The sequence below is a fragment of the Ranitomeya variabilis genome, chromosome 1 (assembly GCF_051348905.1).
Source record: "Ranitomeya variabilis isolate aRanVar5 chromosome 1, aRanVar5.hap1, whole genome shotgun sequence".
Taxonomy (NCBI): Eukaryota; Metazoa; Chordata; class Amphibia; order Anura; family Dendrobatidae; genus Ranitomeya; species Ranitomeya variabilis.
Genome location: NC_135232.1, coordinates 215,231,784 through 215,254,231, shown reverse-complemented (window position 1 = coordinate 215,254,231; position 22,448 = coordinate 215,231,784).

Sequence of the window (22,448 nt, the reverse complement as noted above, 5' to 3'; positions counted from 1 at the left end):
TCGATTAGATGATGTTCTGCTAATCCTCCGTCCCTCCCTGATGTTCTGGTTGGGACAGCACCCGTTTGACGGGTAGGCTCAGAGCTCTTCCGGGACCCTAGAGTCGCCCCTCTCCACAAGTTGCCCCCCAAGACTGCATATGTGATTTAAGTTAGACAGCCCGCCTTAGACTGACTGTCCTGCCGCTGTTTGGAGTATCGCTTGAAGCTGAATGTTGTAATACTCCCTCGGCGTTCCGGCCACCGGTAGTGCGCCTCAGTAGGGTGTTGCCTCGGTCTTATGGCACGACCCCTACTGGTATTCTCCTATTGCTTGATCTCGTTTCTCACTCAGCACAATCTATCTCGCTTCTGGTCCTTCCTTGGGCACCGCCGCTATCCTGAGCAGGCACGGTCCCGTTACGTTCGTTCTTGTTGCCAAGCCTCTGTCAGGATCCCACCCCTGACAGAGACCCTACTGTATCTTCCCCCACAACACCCTCTGCCACAAGGTGTTGCCTGGTTCCAACCCAGTCAGCTTTCTGATCTAACTTCCTGCCTGACCCCCAGTTTACCCACTATGATGGGGAGTGGCCTAGTGAATAGAACCCTTACCTCCCCCCGGAGGCCCGGCTGTGCAATGTATTGGTGTCTGTGATACCTGATCCGATGAACTCCTTCAGTGCCATCAGACGCACCATAGCTCCCCATAGTGGCGGAGCCACAGTACTGCAGCGACCAGGACTCTGGGGCGCTGCACTCCCCCCTGGTTAAACACAGTACTCCGGGACTGGGAAGAAAACAACAATACAAGTTAGCAAAAAGACATACAGTTTTGTTGAGTGCAATAACAATAAGCATATTTAAACAGAGCTTCCCTTTATGGGAGGTGAGGACACTTGAACGTTACAAACAGGGTTAAATATCATAGCAACATGCTATAAATAACTTTTTTACCCAACCGGGTATTCTACTAAGTGCAAAGTTGTTGAACAATAGTTTAACATTGCCTTTAAGGACATACACTCTGAATCCACTAAAGACCTTCTTATAATCACATTATAAGGCAATTTAACTTTTTCATTCTCCTACTTTAAATCTGCAGGACCGCCTGTCCTAACGGCACCAGACCTACTGCCTCTCCTTTCTGTGCAGGACCGCCCTGTTCAGCCCGGGCCTACTGCCCTTCCACCACTATACACAGTATAGAACATAACATTACTTTCAGTTTAAGAGCACTGAGCCATCTCTATATGGCTCCTAGGAGGACTCAGGGTTCACCTTCTATCCTCGTTGTCTATCAACATTATCAAACATTTTCTTTACAATTAACTAGTTGGATACATATAACTTTCTCATGTAAACATTATCATCACTTTCTTTCGTCAAAACATTATTGCTACCTGTCTTAAAGCAATATCACCTTTTAAGTGCAACAAATGAACATCCCCTTTAAGAGGGGACCAAGTCTCTATGAGGTAGCACATCTTCTCAAGCTACCAGTCCATACTCAGCAAAGGTTCCAGTGTGGTATCTTCACAAAGAGTCCTTTTTGAAGTAAAACCAGTAGGGAGCACCTTTAATAAGGTGCAAACTATTTACAAAAAAAGTTTGTATCATGCACTGTTCATGATTGCGGCAGTTCTGGAAACTTGTGCAAAACTTAGAAAAAACACAAACAACACAATAGGGATCCCGGGTCAACAAAGGGATCCCTTTAAGAGTTAACCCTAGACGGGTTTTAGCAGCACAGAAGAACAGTAACTATATACATGTTCAGAAGTAGTAATATCTTACTCATTTTTCGGTACAGAGGGTGGTTCCCCACCCCTGGCTGAGGCAGCACCCATGCTGGTAGTTGGTCTCTCAGGCGCCATCAGATCAGCCGGTGTCTGGATTTGAAGGCTAATCCTGCTTGCAAGTTCAGTAGCCGCTACAAGGCGTACGGTAGTGATAGGAACAAGATCTGGCAAATCGGGATCAGTCATGATCGGGGCAACAGGGGGCACTCTCTCAGGTTCACACCGTCGAACGTTCCGGGCACACCATCCTTGTGCATTCCGATGACAGGTGTAGGTCACCTGATCCCTCCTTTGTAATGGGTCACCATCTCGACTGCAGCAGGGGGTTTTCACGTTGTAGCTAGTAACAAAGACATCAGTTGGTAGCCCCGGTTCCTGTATGGAGCCCCATCCCCTCTTCGGGTGGTAGGCCAGCACAGTTCCCCGCTTTACCACGTCTTTCCTGCCGGGCGCAGACTTCTTACGTTGTGTGTCAGGCTGTTCGGTCTCGTCTCGATCTTTCCAGTGTTGTATTAGACATTGCTTATACTGTTCCCAGGTAAGTACCGCAAGGGTGAGGCCATCCTCCCGGGTTCCATCCGGCCCGGTCCAGGGGGTGTCCCACCGGAGGATCACCCCGTCTAGGCCCACATCTATGGGTTCTCCCAACTTGGTTGGTAGCGGAGGCACTAGCTTCCCCATCGCGTTAGAGGTGAGGATGACCCGCTCCACCAAGAAGGAATGATTATTGCTGGGGTGAGGAGCGGTCACAGGAGCGGGATCGGTCAGTGGACCCGGATCGGTCGGGAGAGCAGAATTGGCCAGGGGAGTAGGGATGCCGTCCATACCTGCGCCTGATGTGATTCCACCGATGTCGCTCCGGTCCGTTGACAAGGGCACTGGAATCGGCTGCAGCCCAGACCGCGGCTCCTCCGGAGTCACCTCTTGATGTAACTCCGCCCTCCATGGTTCCGTGGCTGGGATAGGTAGGCTCGGCTCCTCCACTGGCGGCTCCAAGGAGTTCAGGTCCCTCACCGGCGGTGGACGCGAGTCCGCCTCTGATGGGTGAGGGCAAGACGGGATCACCTCGCCGTTGCTCGGGCACTTGCTGCTCATCGTCGCTGTCTGGCATTCGGCGGCAACGCATGCACCTGGCTCCGCCATTTCTCCGAGGTCGGGCTCCTCCTTCATCTCGTTCCCGCCGTTGCAAATCAGGGGGCGGTTCTCCTCTGCTGCTGGGCAGGTCGTCCTCTCGCAGCAGGAGTTGGAGGGGGCGGTCGCTACTTCTGGCGCCGCTTTGGTAGTTTCCTCCCATGGCACGCCCTTCTTCTTCCTCTGCGCTCCCTGTGACGCTGCAATGGCGGCGACTTTTGGCGGGAACTTTTGGCGGTAAATGGCAACACACAGCCTTTGCAATAAAGTACAGTCCAAGCACAATAAATCACAGTTCCAAGGCACACATGACCTGATTCCTCAGGCTTAAGTAGATCCTGTTCGTGACGCCACGTTGTAGCGCCCCCACTGCCGCAGGGCCGAGGGGTACCCGGTACCGGGCCTCCGAGTCTCTGCTCTGGGGTTGTCACGGTGGCTAGGCCCGGTCCGTGGCCCTGCCGAGGGGCGTTCGGTGATAGATAAGTATGACGGATGATGGTGGTGAAGCTGTAGTGGTGCGGTGCAGAAAATAACGAGGACACCAGGTTGCAGTCTCTTTACCTCTTTACTGAAGATCTCTGGGTCCTCAGTCCAGAATCTGGATAACCAGGCTGCGCAAGTCCGGCCGGTCCAATGGCACCTCCAGAGTCCTCTTAGCAGGTGGAAATCTGTGCCTTCCTTCTAGCGCTATGTGTTGCGGTCCTTCCCTGCTGTGCTTACAGAAAGTCCCCACAACTGTTGTGTCTGTTTCTTAAGTTCCCTCACAACTCGATTAGATGATGTTATGCTAATCCTCCGTCCCTCCCTGATGTTCTGGTTGGGACGGCACCCGTTTGACGGGTAGGCTCGGAGCTCTTCCGGGACCCTAGAGTCGCCCCTCTCCACAAGTTGCCCCCCAAGACTGCATAGGTGATTTAAGTTAGACAGCCCGCCTTAGACTGACTGTCCTGCCGCTGTTTGGAGTATCGCTTGAAGCTGAATGTTGTAATACTCCCTCGGCGTTCCGGCCACCGGTAGTGCGCCTCAGTAGGGTGTTGCCTCGGTCTTACGGCACGACCCCTACTGGTATTCTCCTATTGCTTGATCTCGTTTCTCACTCAGCACAATCTATCTCGCTTCTGGTCCTACCTTGGGCACCGCCGCTATCCTGAGCAGGCATGGTGCGTGTTCGACCAATGTTCATCGAACGTTTGACGAACACCATCGAACCCCATTGAAACCAATGGCAGGCAAACACAAACACATACAAACACATTGAAAACACATATAAAACACCTTAAAAGTTGTCCAAAAGCTGACAAACTGCTCAGAAGACACAACAAACACATGGAAAGGTCACAACTACATATAGTCATGAGAAAAGAAGAGGTGGAGGAGTAAAAGGAGGAGACAGATATAGGCATGTCATGCCCTTCTAAAATCAAGAAAGGCTGGAGTAAAAATCTAAAATCACCCTACCAACACCCAGACGTCGTGACAAAAAAATTTAAAAAGAAATATCTTTAGGTAGAATGGCGGGTCCATTCAGAACACTTTCCTTAGAAGACGTAGTGGTATCCCCGTTTGGAGTTGTGCCAAAAAAGGAACCCAATACATTCATACATTCAGACTAATCTACCATTTGTCATATCCAAGGGGCAGGTCAGTAAACAACAACATCGATGCGGAACCAAGTACAGTACTATGTACTGTACCTCCTTTGACGAGGCAATCATGCGGGTCAAGAAGTTGGGAAGGGGCACCCTAATGGCCAAAACAGACATTGAGGGGGCGTTCCAGTTACTCCCTGTGCCTCCGAATACTGTCCTCCCATTGGGCTGCTTCTGTGAAGGAGGATACTACATAGATTGCTGTTTGCCCATGGGGTGCTCCATATCCTGCTCACTATCTGAGGCATTTAGTTGCTTCCTCGAATGTGTCGTCATGGACGTTTCTAAGGGGGTACATATTATCCATTACCTCGACGACTTCTTATGCCTAGGCCCAAAAGATTTGCCACAGTGTGAATACACGCGGTAGTCCACCTGTGAGAAGGAGAGAGCTGGAGGGAGAGCGTGAATACACGCGGTAGTCCACCTGTGAGAAGGAGAGAGCTGGAGGGAGAGCGGACACCCCAGAGCCGAGGGGTTAGATTGAGAAAGGAAGAAGGCGGTGTAGCTTGCTTCATGGGTGGGGTACTCTGCTGAGTAGCAGAAATTGCAACTAGGCCCAAAAGGATTTCCTGGGCTAGATGCAGTTAAAAATTAGTACTTAGATAAACAGGCGGTGTAGCTTGCTTCATGGGTGGTGTACTCTGCTGAGTAGCACAAAATGCTACTAGGACCAAAAGGATTTCCTGGGCTAGATGCAGTTAGAAATTAGTAATTAGATAAACAGGCGGTGTAGCTTGCTTCATGGGTGGGGTACTCTGCTGAGTAGCAGCAGTTGCTACTAGGCCCAAAGTATTGCTTGGGCTAGATGCAGTTAAAAATTAGTACTTAGATAAACAGGTGGTGTAGTTTGCTTCATGGGTGGGCTACTCTGCTGACTAGCAGACACTGAAGCTTTGGAGCCGATGTCTGAATCCCAGGCCATAGTATGAATAAACAACTCTGCAGACGACCCCACCCACCTGGAATTGACGATGGCAATGTCATGTAAAACACAGCAAGGGGACTCCAAAAAGAGTCTGATACCCCATATGTGGGGGTAAACCACTGTTTGGGTGCATGGCAGAGCTCGGAAGGGAAGGAGCCGTTTGACTTTTCAATGCAAAATTGACTGGAATAAAGATGGGAGGTCATGTTGCGTTTGGAGAGTCCTTGATGTGCTTAAACATTAAAACCCCCCACAAGTGACACCATTTGGAAAGTAGACCCCCTAAGGATCTTATCTAGATGTGTTGTGAGAGTGTAATAATTATAGGGGATAACTCAGGAGACTCTTTGCGTGGAACAAGACAACTACAGGACACAGTTTTATAAGTGGTAAAGTCTATATTATCACACGGTGATTCAAACAGGTGCAGAGAGAAACTCCAGTTCACAACACTTGGTGCAAATATCAAATGCAGCTCAGCAGTCTATAGGAAACTTCAGAGGAAAATGCAATCAAGCAGAAAGTCTATGAAGCACAGTTATTCTTGAGGATACTTGACACGAATAAATCCTTGTCTTAGTCCAAACACAGATAGATAAGCTTATAAGGCAGTTCAAATCATATCTTAGCTCAACCAGGGAGGCCTGGTTAATAGTTTCAGGTTTTTGCAGAGCAGAAACAGCTTACATGTCCAGCAAATGAGATGGAAGTAAACACAAGCAGCAGATGAAGGAGGATTACTGGAAACTGGTGTATGCAGCAGGAACTCAGAGCAGAGTAGCAGGATCACCACACAGGTTCACAGGAGCAGGTATATAGCCAGGGAGTAATCAGAGGTCAGGAGCTGGATGCAAGGCAAAATACTCTAGCACAGACTGAAGGCTGGGGTGGAGTTTTATAGCAGGAAGACACAGTGCACATGAGACCAAAGACGCCATCTTGGAAAAGGACAGTAATGCACAAAAGGTAAAAAATGTTCAGAGTCCTGACATTACTCCCTCCTTAGAAGCGGCCTCAGGATGATCCTGGACCTGGTTTCTCAAGGAATCTCTGATGAAAACGAGAAATCTTCTGTTCTGCATTGATGTTTTCCACAGGTTCCCAAGAGTCTTTCTCAGGGGGATATCCCTGCCATCTTATCAGATATTGGAGCCGATTCCTGCAAATCCTGGAATCAATAATTTCCTCCACCACAAATTGTTCTTGCCCATCAATCACCACAGGCTGCGGAGGTGGCACAACACGTCCCTGGAAGGTATTAGGAGATACAGGCTTTAGTAAAGATACATGAAAAACTGGGTGAACCTTCATAGTCCTAGGCAGCTTCAGCCGGCAGGCCACAGAGCTCACAATACTGTTGATCTTGAAAGGGCCAATGAATTTCTGTCCAAGTTTTTGTGAAGGAACGGTTAACTTCAGATTCTTAGTTGCTAACCACACGGAATCTCTTACCTTGAACATGGGTGCAGGTTTACGGAATCTATCAGCTGATCTCTTATAACGTTCTTGAGCTGTGGTCAGGGATTCCTTCAGAACCTCCAGATTTTGTCTCATCGCAGTCAGCCTTTCCTGCACTGCCGGAACCGGAGAATTAATTGGAGACCCAGGTAAAATACACGGATGATAACCCAGATTGGCAAAGAAAGGTGTAAATTTAGTGGAGGCGCTCTGAGAATTATTATATGAAAATTCGGCTAACGGCAGCATCTCCAACCAATCATCCTGGAGATGGCTGACATAGCATCTTAGATATTGTTCCAGCGTCTGGTTGGTACGCTCAGTCTGACCATTTGTCTGGGGATGGTAAGCGGAAGAGAGACAGGCATTAATATTGAGTGCAGAGCAAAACCCCTTCCAGAATCTTGAAGTGAACTGTACTCCACGGTCAGAGATGATCTCATCTGGAAAACCATGCAACCGAAAGACATTCTGTATAACCAAGTTCACTGTATCTTTAGCTGAGGGGAGGCCGGTGCATGGAACAAAATGAGCAGCATTAGTCAGGCGATCAACTACCACCATGATTGTATTCATGCCCCCAGATGTAGGCAGCTCCACAATAAAGTCCATTGATATAGACCCGCAAGGGCGGGACGGAACAGGTAATGGTTTCAGAGGAGCCACATGAGGAGTCTTGTAACGAGCACATACCTCGCAAGAGAGAATGTAGTCCTTGGTATCCTTCAGGCAAGTTGGCCACCAGAAGAATCGGCTCAGGAACTCTTGTGTCTTCTGTACCCCCCTGTGACCAGCCAACTTGGAGTCATGTACCAACTTGAGGATCTGCAGACGGACAACCTCAGGGACGTAGATACGTCGATCTCTGAACCACATGCCACCCTTAAAGACAAGATTAATATTCACAGGTGGGTTGGCCAGAAATACATCACCGTCATAGGCCTCCCTGCACTCCTTCCACAAGTCCTGATCGTGGATAACTCCGATGAAATTGGCATCAGATAGAATGGTCTTGGACAGGGCTCCAGGTACGGAATCCGCAGCATGGATTCGGGATAAAGCATCAGCCTTCCCATTACGAGAACCTGGACGGTACGAGATAACAAAGTTAAATTGATTTAAAAATAAGTTCCAACGAGCCTGATGAGGAGAAAGACATCTAGCGGATCTAAGGAACTCTAAATTGCGATGGTCAGTTAGCACTATGATCTGTTGTGCAGCTCCTTGCAGATGATGCCTCCATTCTTTGAAAGCCGCAATAATAGCCAGCAATTCCTGGTCTCCCACGTCGTAATTCTTCTCTGCTGAGGTTAGTGTTGTGGATTCTGTTTGTGGGCTCCCTCTGGTGGTTACTGCTGGTACTGGGTGACTTTGGTGGGTTGCGGCCTTTGGTTTCCACCTGTCCATCAGTGGCTGGGTGTTTCCTATTTTACCTGGCCTTTCTGTCATTTCCCTTGCCGGCTATCAATGTATTCAGATGTGCTCTGTTTGGTTCCTGCCTACCTGCTCCCAGATCTTTCAGGATAAGCTAAGTGCTGATTTTCAGTTGTTTGTTTTTTTGTCCAGCTTGCTTATTATGTCTCTATGCTAGCTGGTAGCTCTAGTGGACTGAGGTTCTCCCCATGTGCCATGAGTTGGCACATGGGTTCTTGTAATCTCAGGATGGTTTTTTTGATTAGGGTTTTTTGCTGACCGCTCAGTCCCCTTTTGTATCGTTCTGCTTTCTAGTTTACAGCGGGCCTCAATTTGCTAAAACTATATATATCATCTCTATGTGTGTGCCTTCCTCTCATTTCACCGTCAATACATGTGGGGGGCAACTATATCTTTTGGGGTTCATTCCGCTGGAGGCAAGTGAGGTCTTTATTTTCTCTGCAGTGCTAGTTAGCTCTTAGGCTAGTGCGTGGCGTCTATAACCAACGTAGGCACGCTCCCTGGCTATCTCTAGTTGCGTTTGTCAGGCGTAGGGCAGCGGTCAGCCCAGGTTTCATCACCCTAGAGCTCGTCCGTAATATATTTGTACTTTGCTTGTCTTGTGCTATCCCTAGCCATTGGGATTCATGACAGTATAGCCGGCCCACAAAGTGTTAATTGTTTGGGCTGAAGCAGGAGAAAGAGAAGTGTTTAAGGGAAATTTTTTTTTTCTTTTTTTTTTTTTCCCTTCAGAGTTTTGCTGCCTAGCCCTTAATTGCTGTCTAGCTGCTTCTTACCTCCTCTTAACCCTTGAATGGCTCTGATCTTAGTTGTTTAACATGGATGTCCAGAGTTTGGCTTCCAGCCTGAGTAATCTCGCGGCAAGAGTTCAAAACATACAGGATTTTGTTGTTCACACTCCCATGTCTGAACCTAGAATTCCTATTCCAGAGTTCTTTTCTGGAGATAGATCTACCTTCCTGAATTTCAGGAACAATTGTAAATTGTTTCTTTCTTTAAAATCTCGCTCCTCTGGAGACCCTGCTCAACAGGTCAAGATTGTAATATCTTTCCTGCGGGGCGACCCTCAGAATTGGGCATTTGCATTGGCACCAGGGGATCCTGCATTGCTCAGTGTGGATGCGTTTTTTCTGGCATTGGGATTGCTCTATGAGGAACCTAACCTGGAGATTCAGGCTGAAAAGGCTTTATTAGCCCTCTCTCAGGGGCATGATGAAGCGGAGATATATTGTCAGAAGTTTCGGAAATGGTCGGTGCTTACTCAGTGGAATGAGTGCGCCCTGGCTGCAAACTTCAGAAATGGTCTTTCTGAGGCCATTAAGGATATTATGGTGGGGTTCCCTACGCCTACAGGTCTGAATGAGTCTATGGCTATGGCCATTCAGATTGATCGGCGTTTACGGGAGCGCAAACCCGTGCACCAGTTGGCGGTGTCTTCTGAACAGGCACCTGAGACTATGCAATGTGATAGAATTCAGTCCAGAAGTGAACGGCAAAATTATAGGCGGAAAAATGGATTGTGTTTCTATTGTGGTGATTCAGCTCATGTTATATCAGCATGCTCTAAACGCACAAAAAGGGTTGATAAATCTTTTGCCATTGGTACTCTGCAGCCTAAGTTCATTTTGTCTGTGACTCTGATTTTTTCACTGTCTTCCATTTCCGTCGATGCCTATGTGGATTCGGGCGCTGCCCTGAGTCTTATGGATTGGTCATTTGCTAAACGCTGCGGTTTTAGTATGGAACCTCTGGAAGTTCCTATTCCTCTGAAGGGAATTGACTCTACACCATTGGCTATGAATAAACCGCAGTATTGGACACAAGTGACCATGCGCATGACTCCCGTTCATCAGGAGGTGATTCGCTTCCTTGTACTTTATAATTTACATGATGTACTAGTGCTTGGTCTGCCATGGTTACAAACTCATAATCCTGTCCTGGACTGGAAAACAATGTCTGTGTTAAGCTGGGGATGTCAGGGGGTTCATGATGATGCACCTCCGATTTCAATCGCTTCATCTACTCCTTCTGAGATCCCTGCGTTTTTGTCTGACTATAGGGATGTTTTTGAGGAGCCTAAGCTCAATTCGCTCCCTCCGCATAGAGATTGTGACTGTGCTATAGAATTGATTCCTGGCAGTAAGTTCCCTAAGGGTCGTTTATTTAATCTGTCACTGCCAGAGCATACTGCTATGCGGAATTATATTAAGGAGTCCTTGGAAAAGGGACATATTCGTCCATCTTCGTCCCCTCTGGGAGCAGGTTTTTTTTTTGTGGCAAAAAAAGATGGTTCCCTGAGGCCTTGTATAGATTATCGCCTTCTGAATAAGATTACAGTCAAGTATCAGTATCCATTGCCATTATTGACTGATTTGTTTGCTCGCATTAAGGGGGCTAGGTGGTTCACTAAGATAGATCTTCGCGGTGCGTATAATCTGGTGTGGATAAAACAGGGTGATGAGTGGAAAACCGCATTTAATATGCCTGAGGGCCATTTTGAGTATTTGGTAATGCCTTTTGGACTCTCCAATGCTCCGTCAGTCTTTCAGTCCTTTATGCACAATATTTTCCGTGAATATCTGGATAAGTTTATGATTGTGTATTTGGATGATATTTTGGTGTTTTCTGATGACTGGGAGTCTCATGTTCTACAGGTCAGGAAGGTGTTTCAGGTTCTGCGGGCCAATTCTCTGTTTGTGAAGGGCTCAAAGTGTCTCTTCGGAGTCCAGAAGATTTCTTTTTTGGGGTACATTTTTTCTCCTTCTACTATTGAGATGGATCCCGTCAAGGTTCAGGCGATTTGTGACTGGACACAACCTACATCTGTTAAGAGCCTTCAGAAGTTCTTGGGGTTTGCTAATTTTTATCGTCGGTTCATTGCTAATTTTTCCAGTATTGTTAAACCTTTGACTGATTTGACTAAAAAGGGTGCTGATGTTGCTGATTGGTCTCCTGCGGCCGTGGAGGCCTTTCAGGAACTTAAGCGCCGGTTTTCTTCTGCTCCTGTGTTGTGTCAACCAGATGTTTCACTTCCTTTTCAGGTTGAGGTTGATGCTTCCGAGATTGGAGCGGGGGCGGTTTTGTCACAGAGAAGTTCTAATGGCTCGGTGATGAAGCCATGTGCATTCTTCTCTAGAAAATTCTCGCCCGCCGAGCGCAATTATGATGTGGGTAATCGGGAGCTTTTGGCCATGAAGTGGGCATTTGAGGAGTGGCGTCATTGGCTTGAGGGTGCTAAACATCGTGTGGTGGTCTTGACTGATCACAAGAATCTCATTTACCTTGAGTCTGCCAGGCGTTTGAATCCTAGACAGGCTCGTTGGTTGTTGTTTTTTTCTCGTTTCAATTTCATGGTTTCATACCTGCCAGGTTCAAAGAATGTGAAGGCAGATGCTCTTTCCAGGAGTTTTGTGCCTGACTCTCCTGGAGACTCTGGGCCTACTGGTATCCTTAGGGATGGGGTAATATTGTCCGCCGTATCCCCAGACTTGCGACGTGCATTGCAGGAGTTTCAGGTGGATAAACCGGATCGTTGTCCACCAGAAAGACTGTTTGTTCCGGATGATTGGACCAGTAGAGTCATCTCCGAGGTCCATTCTTCTGTGTTGGCTGGTCATCCTGGAATATTTGGTACTAGAGACTTGGTGGCCAGGTCTTTTTGGTGGCCTTCCTTGTCTAGGGATGTGCGTACCTTTGTGCAGTCTTGTGAAGTGTGTGCTCGAGCTAAGCCTTGCTGTTCTCGGGCCAGTGGGTTGTTGTTATCCTTGCCCATCCCGAAGAGGCCTTGGACGCACATTTCCATGGATTTTATTTCTGATCTCCCGGTTTCACAGAAAATGTCCGTTATCTGGGTTGTGTGTGACCGCTTTTCTAAGATGGTTCATTTGGTGCCCTTGCCTAAGTTGCCTTCCTCCTCTGAGTTGGTCCCTTTATTTTTTCAGAACGTGGTTCGTTTGCATGGGATTCCGGAGAATATCGTTTCTGACAGGGGATCCCAGTTTGTGTCTAGATTTTGGCGGACGTTTTGTGCCAAGATGGGCATTGATTTGTCTTTCTCGTCTGCATTCCATCCTCAGACGAATGGCCAGACGGAGCGAACTAATCAGACCTTGGAAACTTATTTGAGGTGTTTTGTTTCTGCTGATCAAGATGACTGGGTTGCTTTTTTGCCACTGGCCGAATTTGCTCTTAATAATCGGGCTAGTTCGGCCACGTTGGTCTCTCCTTTTTTTTGTAATTCGGGGTTTCATCCTCGTTTTTCCTCTGGTCAGGTGGAGCCTTCGGATTGTCCTGGAGTGGACGTGGTGGTGGACAGGCTACATCAGATTTGGAATCAGGTAGTGGACAATTTGAAGTTATCTCAGGAGAAGACTCAGCAGTTTGCTAATCGCCGTCGCCGCGTGGGTCCCCGACTTCTTGTTGGGGATTTGGTGTGGTTGTCTTCTCGTTTTGTCCCTATGAAGGTCTCTTCTCCTAAGTTCAAGCCTCGGTTCATCGGTCCTTATAGGATCTCGGAGATTCTTAACCCTGTATCTTTTCGTTTGGATCTCCCAGCATCGTTTGCTATTCATAATGTGTTCCATCGGTCGTTGTTGCGGAGGTATGAGGTGCCCGTTGTTCCTTCGGTTGAGCCTCCTGCTCCGGTGCTGGTGGAGGGAGAATTGGAGTATGTTGTTGAGAAGATCTTGGATTCTCGTGTTTCCAGACGCAAACTCCAGTATTTGGTTAAGTGGAAGGGTTATGGTCAGGAGGATAATTCCTGGGTGGTCGCCTCCGATGTTCATGTGACTGATTTGGTCCGCGCCTTCCATAGAGCTCACCCTGATCGCCCTGGGGGTTCTCGTGAGGGTTCGGTGACCCCTCCTCAAGGGGGGGGGTACTGTTGTGGATTCTGTTTGTGGGCTCCCTCTGGTGGTTACTGCTGGTACTGGGTGACTTTGGTGGGTTGCGGCCTTTGGTTTCCACCTGTCCATCAGTGGCTGGGTGTTTCCTATTTTACCTGGCCTTTCTGTCATTTCCCTTGCCGGCTATCAATGTATTCAGATGTGCTCTGTTTGGTTCCTGCCTACCTGCTCCCAGATCTTTCAGGATAAGCTAAGTGCTGATTTTCAGTTGTTTGGTTTTTTGTCCAGCTTGCTTATTATGTCTCTATGCTAGCTGGTAGCTCTAGTGGACTGAGGTTCTCCCCATGTGCCATGAGTTGGCACATGGGTTCTTGTAATCTCAGGATGTTTTTTTGATTAGGGTTTTTTGCTGACCGCTCAGTCCCCTTTTGTATCGTTCTGCTTTCTAGTTTACAGCGGGCCTCAATTTGCTAAAACTATATATATCATCTCTATGTGTGTGCCTTCCTCTCATTTCACCATCAATACATGTGGGGGGCAACTATATCTTTTGGGGTTCATTCCGCGGGAGGCAAGTGAGGTCTTTATTTTCTCTGCAGTGCTAGTTAGCTCTTAGGCTGGTGCGTGGCGTCTAGAACCAACGTAGGCACGCTCCCTGGCTATCTCTAGTTGCGTTTGTCAGGCGTAGGGCAGCGGTCAGCCCAGGTTCCATCACCCTAGAGCTCGTCCGTAATTTATTTGTACTTTGCTTGTCTTGTGCTATCCCTAGCCATTGGGATTCATGACAGTATAGCCGGCCCACAAAGTGTTAATTGTTTGGGCTGAAGCAGGAGAAAGAGGTGTTTAAGGGAAATTTTTTTTTTTTTTTTTCCCTTCAGAGTTTTGCTGCCTAGCCCTTAATTGCTGTCTAGCTGCTTCTTACCTCCTCTTAACCCTTGAATGGCTCTGATCTTAGCTGTTTAACATGGATGTCCAGAGTTTGGCTTCCAGCCTGAGTAATCTCGCGGCAAAAGTTCAAAACATACAGGATTTTGTTGTTCACACTCCCATGTCTGAACCTAGAATTCCTATTCCAGAGTTCTTTTCTGGAGATAGATCTACCTTCCTGAATTTCAGGAACAATTGTAAATTGTTTCTTTCTTTAAAATCTCGCTCCTCTGGAGACCCTGCTCAACAGGTCAAGATTGTAATATCTTTCCTGTGGGGCGACCCTCAGAATTGGGCATTTGCATTGGCACCAGGGGATCCTGCATTGCTCAGTGTGGATGCGTTTTTTCTGGCATTGGGATTGCTCTATGAGGAACCTAACCTGGAGATTCAGGCTGAAAAGGCTTTATTAGCCCTCTCTCAGGGGCATGATGAAGCGGAGATATATTGTCAGAAGTTTCGGAAATGGTCGGTGCTTACTCAGTGGAATGAGTGCGCCCTGGCTGCAAACTTCAGAAATGGTCTTTCTGAGGCCATTAAGGATATTATGGTGGGGTTCCCTACGCCTACAGGTCTGAATGAGTCTATGGCTATGGCCATTCAGATTGATCGGCGTTTACGGGAGCGCAAACCCGTGCACCAGTTGGCGGTGTCTTCTGAACAGGCACCTGAGACTATGCAATGTGATAGAATTCAGTCCAGAAGTGAACGGCAAAATTATAGGCGGAGAAATGGATTGTGTTTCTATTGTGGTGATTCAGCTCATGTTATATCAGCATGCTCTAAACGCACAAAAAGGGTTGATAAATCTTTTGCCATTGGTACTCTGCAGCCTAAGTTCATTTTGTCTGTGACTCTGATTTTTTCACTGTCTTCCATTTCCGTCGATGCCTATGTGGATTCGGGCGCTGCCCTGAGTCTTATGGATTGGTCATTTGCTAAACGCTGCGGTTTTAGTCTGGAACCTCTGGAAGTTCCTATTCCTCTGAAGGGAATTGACTCTACACCACTGGCTATGAATAAACCGCAGTATTGGACACAAGTGACCATGCGCATGACTCCCGTTCATCAGGAGGTGATTCGCTTCCTTGTACTTTATAATTTACATGATGTACTAGTGCTTGGTCTGCCATGGTTACAAACTCATAATCCTGTCCTGGACTGGAAAACAATGTCTGTGTTAAGCTGGGGATGTCAGGGGGTTCATGATGATGCACCTCCGATTTCTATCGCTTCATCTACTCCTTCTGAGATCCCTGCGTTTTTGTCTGACTATAGGGATGTTTTTGAGGAGCCTAAGCTCAATTCGCTCCCTCCGCATAGAGATTGTGACTGTGCTATAGAATTGATTCCTGGCAGTAAGTTCCCTAAGGGTCGTTTATTTAATCTGTCACTGCCAGAGCATACTGCTATGCGGAATTATATTAAGGAGTCCTTGGAAAAGGGACATATTCGTCCATCTTCGTCCCCTCTGGGAGCAGGTTTTTTTTTCGTGGCAAAAAAAGATGGTTCCCTGAGGCCTTGTATAGATTATCGCCTTCTGAATAAGATTACAGTCAAGTATCAGTATCCATTGCCATTATTGACTGATTTGTTTGCTCGCATTAAGGGGGCTAGGTGGTTCACTAAGATAGATCTTCGCGGTGCGTATAATCTGGTGCGGATAAAACAGGGTGATGAGTGGAAAACCGCATTTAATACGCCTGAGGGCCATTTTGAGTATTTGGTAATGCCTTTTGGACTCTCCAATGCTCCGTCAGTCTTTCAGTCCTTTATGCACAATATTTTCTGTGAATATCTGGATAAGTTTATGATTGTGTATTTGGATGATATTTTGGTGTTTTCTGATGACTGGGAGTCTCATGTTCTACAGGTCAGGAAGGTGTTTCAGGTTCTGCGGGCCAATTCTCTGTTTGTGAAGGGCTCAAAGTGTCTCTTTGGAGTCCAGAAGATTTCTTTTTTGGGGTACATTTTTTCTCCTTCTACTATTGAGATGGATCCCGTCAAGGTTCAGGCGATTTGTGACTGGACACAACCTACATCTGTTAAGAGCCTTCAGAAATTCTTGGGGTTTGCTGATTTTTATCGTCGGTTCATTGCTAATTTTTCCAGTATTGTTAAACCTTTGACTGATTTGACTAAAAAGGGTGCTGATGTTGCTGATTGGTCTCCTGCGGCCGTGGAGGCCTTTCAGGAACTTAAGCGCCGGTTTTCTTCTGCTCCTGTGTTGTGTCAACCAGATGTTTCACTTCCTTTTCAGGTTGAGGTTGATGCTTCCGAGATTGGAGCGGGGGCGGTTTTGTCACAGAGAAGTTCTAATGGCTCGGTGATGAAGCCATGTGCATTCTTCTCTAGAAAATTCTCGCCCGCCGAGCGCAATTATGATGTGGGTAATCGGGAGCTTTTGGCCATGAAGTGGGCATTTGAGGAGTGGCGTCATTGGCTTGAGGGTGCTAAACATCGTGTGGTGGTCTTGACTGATCACAAGAATCTCATTTACCTTGAGTCTGCCAGGCGTTTGAATCCTAGACAGGCTCGTTGGTCGTTGTTTTTTTCTCGTTTCAATTTCGTGGTTTCATACCTGCCAGGTTCAAAGAATGTGAAGGCAGATGCTCTTTCCAGGAGTTTTGTGCCTGACTCTCCTGGAGACTCTGGGCCTACTGGTATCCTTAGGGATGGGGTAATATTGTCCGCCGTATCCCCAGACTTGCGACGTGCATTGCAGGAGTTTCAGGTGGATAAACCGGATCGTTGTCCACCAGAAAGACTGTTTGTTCCGGATGATTGGACCAGTAGAGTCATCTCCGAGGTCCATTCTTCTGTGTTGGCTGGTCATCCTGGAATATTTGGTACTAGAGACTTGGTGGCCAGGTCTTTTTGGTGGCCTTCCTTGTCTAGGGATGTGCGTACCTTTGTGCAGTCTTGTGAAGTGTGTGCTCGAGCTAAGCCTTGCTGTTCTCGGGCCAGTGGGTTGTTGTTATCCTTGCCCATCCCGAAGAGGCCTTGGACGCACATTTCCATGGATTTTATTTCTGATCTCCCGGTTTCACAGAAAATGTCCGTTATCTGGGTTGTGTGTGACCGCTTTTCTAAGATGGTTCATTTGGTGCCCTTGCCTAAGTTGCCTTCCTCCTCTGAGTTGGTCCCTTTATTTTTTCAGAACGTGGTTCCTTTGCATGGGATTCCGGAGAATATCGTTTCTGACAGGGGATCCCAGTTTGTGTCTAGATTTTGGCGGACGTTTTGTGCCAAGATGGGCATTGATTTGTCTTTCTCGTCTGCATTCCATCCTCAGACGAATGGCCAGACGGAGCGAACTAATCAGACCTTGGAAACTTATTTGAGGTGTTTTGTTTCTGCTGATCAAGATGACTGGGTTGCTTTTTTGCCACTGGCCGAATTTGCTCTTAATAATCGGGCTAGTTCGGCCACGTTGGTCTCTCCTTTTTTTTGTAATTCGGGGTTTCATCCTCGTTTTTCCTCTGGTCAGGTGGAGCCTTCGGATTGTCCTGGAGTGGACGTGGTGGTGGACAGGCTACATCAGATTTGGAATCAGGTGGTGGACAATTTGAAGTTATCTCAGGAGAAGACTCAGCAGTTTGCTAATCGCCGTCGCCGCGTGGGTCCCCGACTTCTTGTTGGGGATTTGGTGTGGTTGTCTTCTCGTTTTGTCCCTATGAAGGTCTCTTCTCCTAAGTTCAAGCCTCGGTTCATCGGTCCTTATAGGATCTCGGAGATTCTTAACCCTGTATCTTTTCGTTTGGATCTCCCAGCATCGTTTGCTATTCATAATGTGTTCCATCGGTCGTTGTTGCGGAGGTATGAGGTGCCCGTTGTTCCTTCGGTTGAGCCTCCTGCTCCGGTGCTGGTGGAGGGAGAATTGGAGTATGTTGTTGAGAAGATCTTGGATTCTCGTGTTTCCAGACGCAAACTCCAGTATTTGGTTAAGTGGAAGGGTTATGGTCAGGAGGATAATTCCTGGGTGGTCGCCTCCGATGTTCATGCGACTGATTTGGTCCGCGCCTTCCATAGAGCTCACCCTGATCGCCCTGGGGGTTCTCGTGAGGGTTTGGTGACCCCTCCTCAAGGGGGGGGTACTGTTGTGGATTCTGTTTGTGGGCTCCCTCTGGTGGTTACTGCTGGTACTGGGTGACTTTGGTGGGTTGCGGCCTTTGGTTTCCACCTGTCCATCAGTGGCTGGGTGTTTCCTATTTTACCTGGCCTTTCTGTCATTTCCCTTGCCGGCTATCAATGTATTCAGATGTGCTCTGTTTGGTTCCTGCCTACCTGCTCCCAGATCTTTCAGGATAAGCTAAGTGCTGATTTTCAGTTGTTTGTTTTTTTGTCCAGCTTGCTTATTATGTCTCTATGCTAGCTGGTAGCTCTAGTGGACTGAGGTTCTCCCCATGTGCCATGAGTTGGCACATGGGTTCTTGTAATCTCAGGATGGTTTTTTTGATTAGGGTTTTTTGCTGACCGCTCAGTCCCCTTTTGTATCGTTCTGCTTTCTAGTTTACAGCGGGCCTCAATTTGCTAAAACTATATATATCATCTCTATGTGTGTGCCTTCCTCTCATTTCACCGTCAATACATGTGGGGGGCAACTATATCTTTTGGGGTTCATTCCGCTGGAGGCAAGTGAGGTCTTTATTTTCTCTGCAGTGCTAGTTAGCTCTTAGGCTGGTGCGTGGCGTCTAGAACCAACGTAGGCACGCTCCCTGGCTATCTCTAGTTGCGTTTGTCAGGCGTAGGGCAGCGGTCAGCCCAGGTTCCATCACCCTAGAGCTCGTCCGTAATTTATTTGTACTTTGCTTGTCTTGTGCTATCCCTAGCCATTGGGATTCATGACAGTGTCCATACCGGCATCGGAATTCTGTCTTCCACTCATCCCCTGGATGAATACGCACCAAATTATAAGCCCCACGAAGATCCAGTTTAGAGAACACCTTAGCTTGGCAGACTCTTTCCAGTAATTCGGGAATCAGAGGCAAAGGGTAACGGTTTCGTACGGTTACCTTATTGAGTTCCCCATAGTCAACACAGGGTCTCAGGGTCCCATCCTTCTTTTTTACAAAAAATATAGGTGCCCCTGCTGGTGAGGAAGAAGGACATATGAAGCCTTTGGCCAGATTTTCATCAATATACTCCTTTAAGGCTTGAAGCTCAGGTGCCACCAAAGGGTATAAGTTACCAAAAGGAATAGCTGCCCCAGGAAGCAGCTCAATGGGACAGTCATAATGCCTGTGTGGAGGAAGCTGATCTGCATTCTTCTTGTCACAGATGCCAGAGAACTCTTTATATGCTGGAGGTAAAGAAAATACCTGTACATGTGGTTCCGTAGCCGTGGACTCAGGGACAGCTTCTGTTAACGCTGAGTTGCTCCTTGTTGGAAAGATAATCTCTTTGGTTTCCCAGTTGATAATTGGGTTCTGAGAATGCAACCAAGGAATGCCGAAAATCACAGGAAAATGAGAAGAAATTAGCAAGAAAAAAAGTTGCTCCTGATGATTAGGCTCCAACAAAATTTCAAGGGGTACGGTCTCCTGATCCACAGGCCCAGAGATTAAAGGTGACCCATTCACTGTTTCCATGGTAATTGGAGAGGCTCTTTGCTGAATTTCAATACCATGTTCCTTGGCAAATGCGATATCCATGAAATTGCCACCTGCACCTGAGTCAATCATAGCTGCACTGGAAATCCACTGTCCTGAACACAGGATCTTAATAGGGAGAGAACAGTGAGAGTTCTTCTCTTTCAGCTCCTTGGGGGATGAAGTCATAGAAAGTGAATGGAATACAGCGTTTAAAGGCAGGCTACATTCAGAGATGTCAGATTCATCATCACAGTTGTCATACTCCCCTACTGCTGCTAGCACCTTGTTAGGCTGTCTAGGACACTTAGGACAATTGATCAAGAAGTGGTCAGACTGGCCGCAGTAGAAACATAGACTTTCAGGAAGGCGATGCTCCCAGCGCTCATTGATCTCACGCCTCTGAACAGAATCAATTTGCATGGGCATCTCCTCCACCTCCCGAGAGGTTTTACCTGCAGGCTCTTTGGAAGGAAGGGAAAAGTTAGAAATACGGTTATATGCAGCAAATTTCTCCTGCCTACGCTCAGTAAGGCAAATGTCTATGCGCTCACAATGCTGTATAAATGTCTCTAGCTCTTGTGGTGACTCAGAGCGAGCTAGTTCATCTTTTATAATACTAGACAGACCCCTTTAAAAATAGGCAATTGTGCACAACTGTCCCAATTGGTATCTACCGCTAATCTCCTGAATTCAGTGGCATACTCAATAACAGAACGTTTAGCCTCTGTTTAAATAAGACAAAATGGGGGCACCACGGTATATGGGATACCACCAGGGCCTAGAAAGAGATAAGCTTTGCTAACAAAAGAGAGACAAGGCCCTATCGCAGGGGATCACCATAATACAGATGAGGCAGAAATGTATAAACACAACTTTATTAAGTGACACATAAAAAGGTCCTTTTTATGTGTCACTTAATAAAGTTGTGTTTATACATTTCTGCCTCATCTGTATTATGGTGATCCCCTGCGATAGGGCCTTGTCTCTCTTTTGTTAGCAAAGAACGTTTAGCCTGGCGTAAAGACAACAAAGCAGATTCAGCGGTTGCACGGCGATTAGGGTCATCAAACATTAATGCCATAGCGGCCAAGAAATCATCCAAGTTATTTAACCGTGGGTCAGGAGACTCAATCTTCGGATTCGTCCAGGCGAGCGCTCGTGAGGTCAGTAGCATTATTACACACAATACTTTGGATCTATCAGTAGGAAAACGGTCAGCATGCACATCAAAATATAGCATACATTGATTCACAAAGCCACAAAATTTGTCGCGATCACCATTAAATCTGAATGGGGGCAACTTAGGTGGGCTAGCTGGTGGCGGTTGCCTAGAGGGTAAAGTCACTTGTGCAGCTATTTGCGTGCTTATGTCCTGAAAAGACCGTTCATACTGGGACTCTATGCCAGCAAGTTTGTTTTCCTGGGCTGCCATGCAGTTGCTTAAGTCCTGCAAAGTTTGTCCAAACACTTGTTGATTGTGTTCAAAGCTTCCAAACTTCTTTTGCAGACCTTCCACATCTTTCTGCAGTGATCTAATTATGGAAAACACCTGCTCTAATCTGCTCTCTGCAGTCATTGTTCCAGCAGTCTCCTTTTTTTTTATGGCTAGAGTATCCTGTAATAATTATAGGGGATAATTTAGGAGACTCTGCGTGAAACAAGACAACTAGAGGACACAGTTTTATAAGTGGTAAAGTCGGTATTATCACACGGTGATTCAAACAGGTGCAGAGAGAAACTCAAGTCCACAACACTTGGTGTAAATATTAAACGCAGCTTAGCAGTCTATAGGAAACTTCAGAGGAAAATGCAATCAAGCAGAAAGTCTATGAAGCACAGTTATTCTTGAGGATACTTGACACGAATAAATCCTTGTCTTAGTCCAAACACAGATAGATAAGCTTATAAGGCAGTTCAAATCATATCTTAGCTCAACCAGGGAGGCCTGGTTAATAGTCTCAGGTTTTTGCAGAGCAGAAACAGCTTACATGTCCAGCAAATGAGATGGAAGTAAACACGAGCAGCAGATGAAGGAGGATTACTGGAAACTGGTATATGCAGCAGGAACTCAGAGCAGAGTAGCAGGATCACCACACAGGTTCACAGGAGCAGGTATATAGCCAGGGAGTAATCAGAGGTCAGGAGCTGGATGCAAGGCAGATTACTCTAGCACAGACTGAAGGCTGGGGTGCAGTTTTATAGCAGGAAGACACAGTGCACATGAGACCAAAGACACCATCTTGGAAAAGGGCAGTAATGCTCATATGGTAAAAAATGTTCAGCGTCCTGACAGAGAGCTTTGAACCCCCAAATGTTTCACTACAGTTTATAACGCAGAGCCGTGAAAATAAAAATTATTTTTCTTTTCCACAATAATTAATTTTAGCCCCTAGTTTTGTATTTTCACAAGGGTAACAGGAGAAATTGGACCCAAAAAGGTTGTTGTGCAATTTGTCCTGAGTATGCTGATACACCATGTGTGGGGGGTAACCACCGTTTGGGCACATGGCAGAGCTCAGAAGGGAAGGAGCACCATTTGGAATGCAGACTTAGATGGAATGGTCTGCAGGCGTCACATTGTGTTTGCAGAGCCCCTAATGTACCTAAACAGTAAAAAAAACCACAAGTGACCCCATATTGGAAACTACACCCCCCAAGGAACTTATCTAAATGTGTTGTGAGAACTTTGAACCCCCAAGTGTT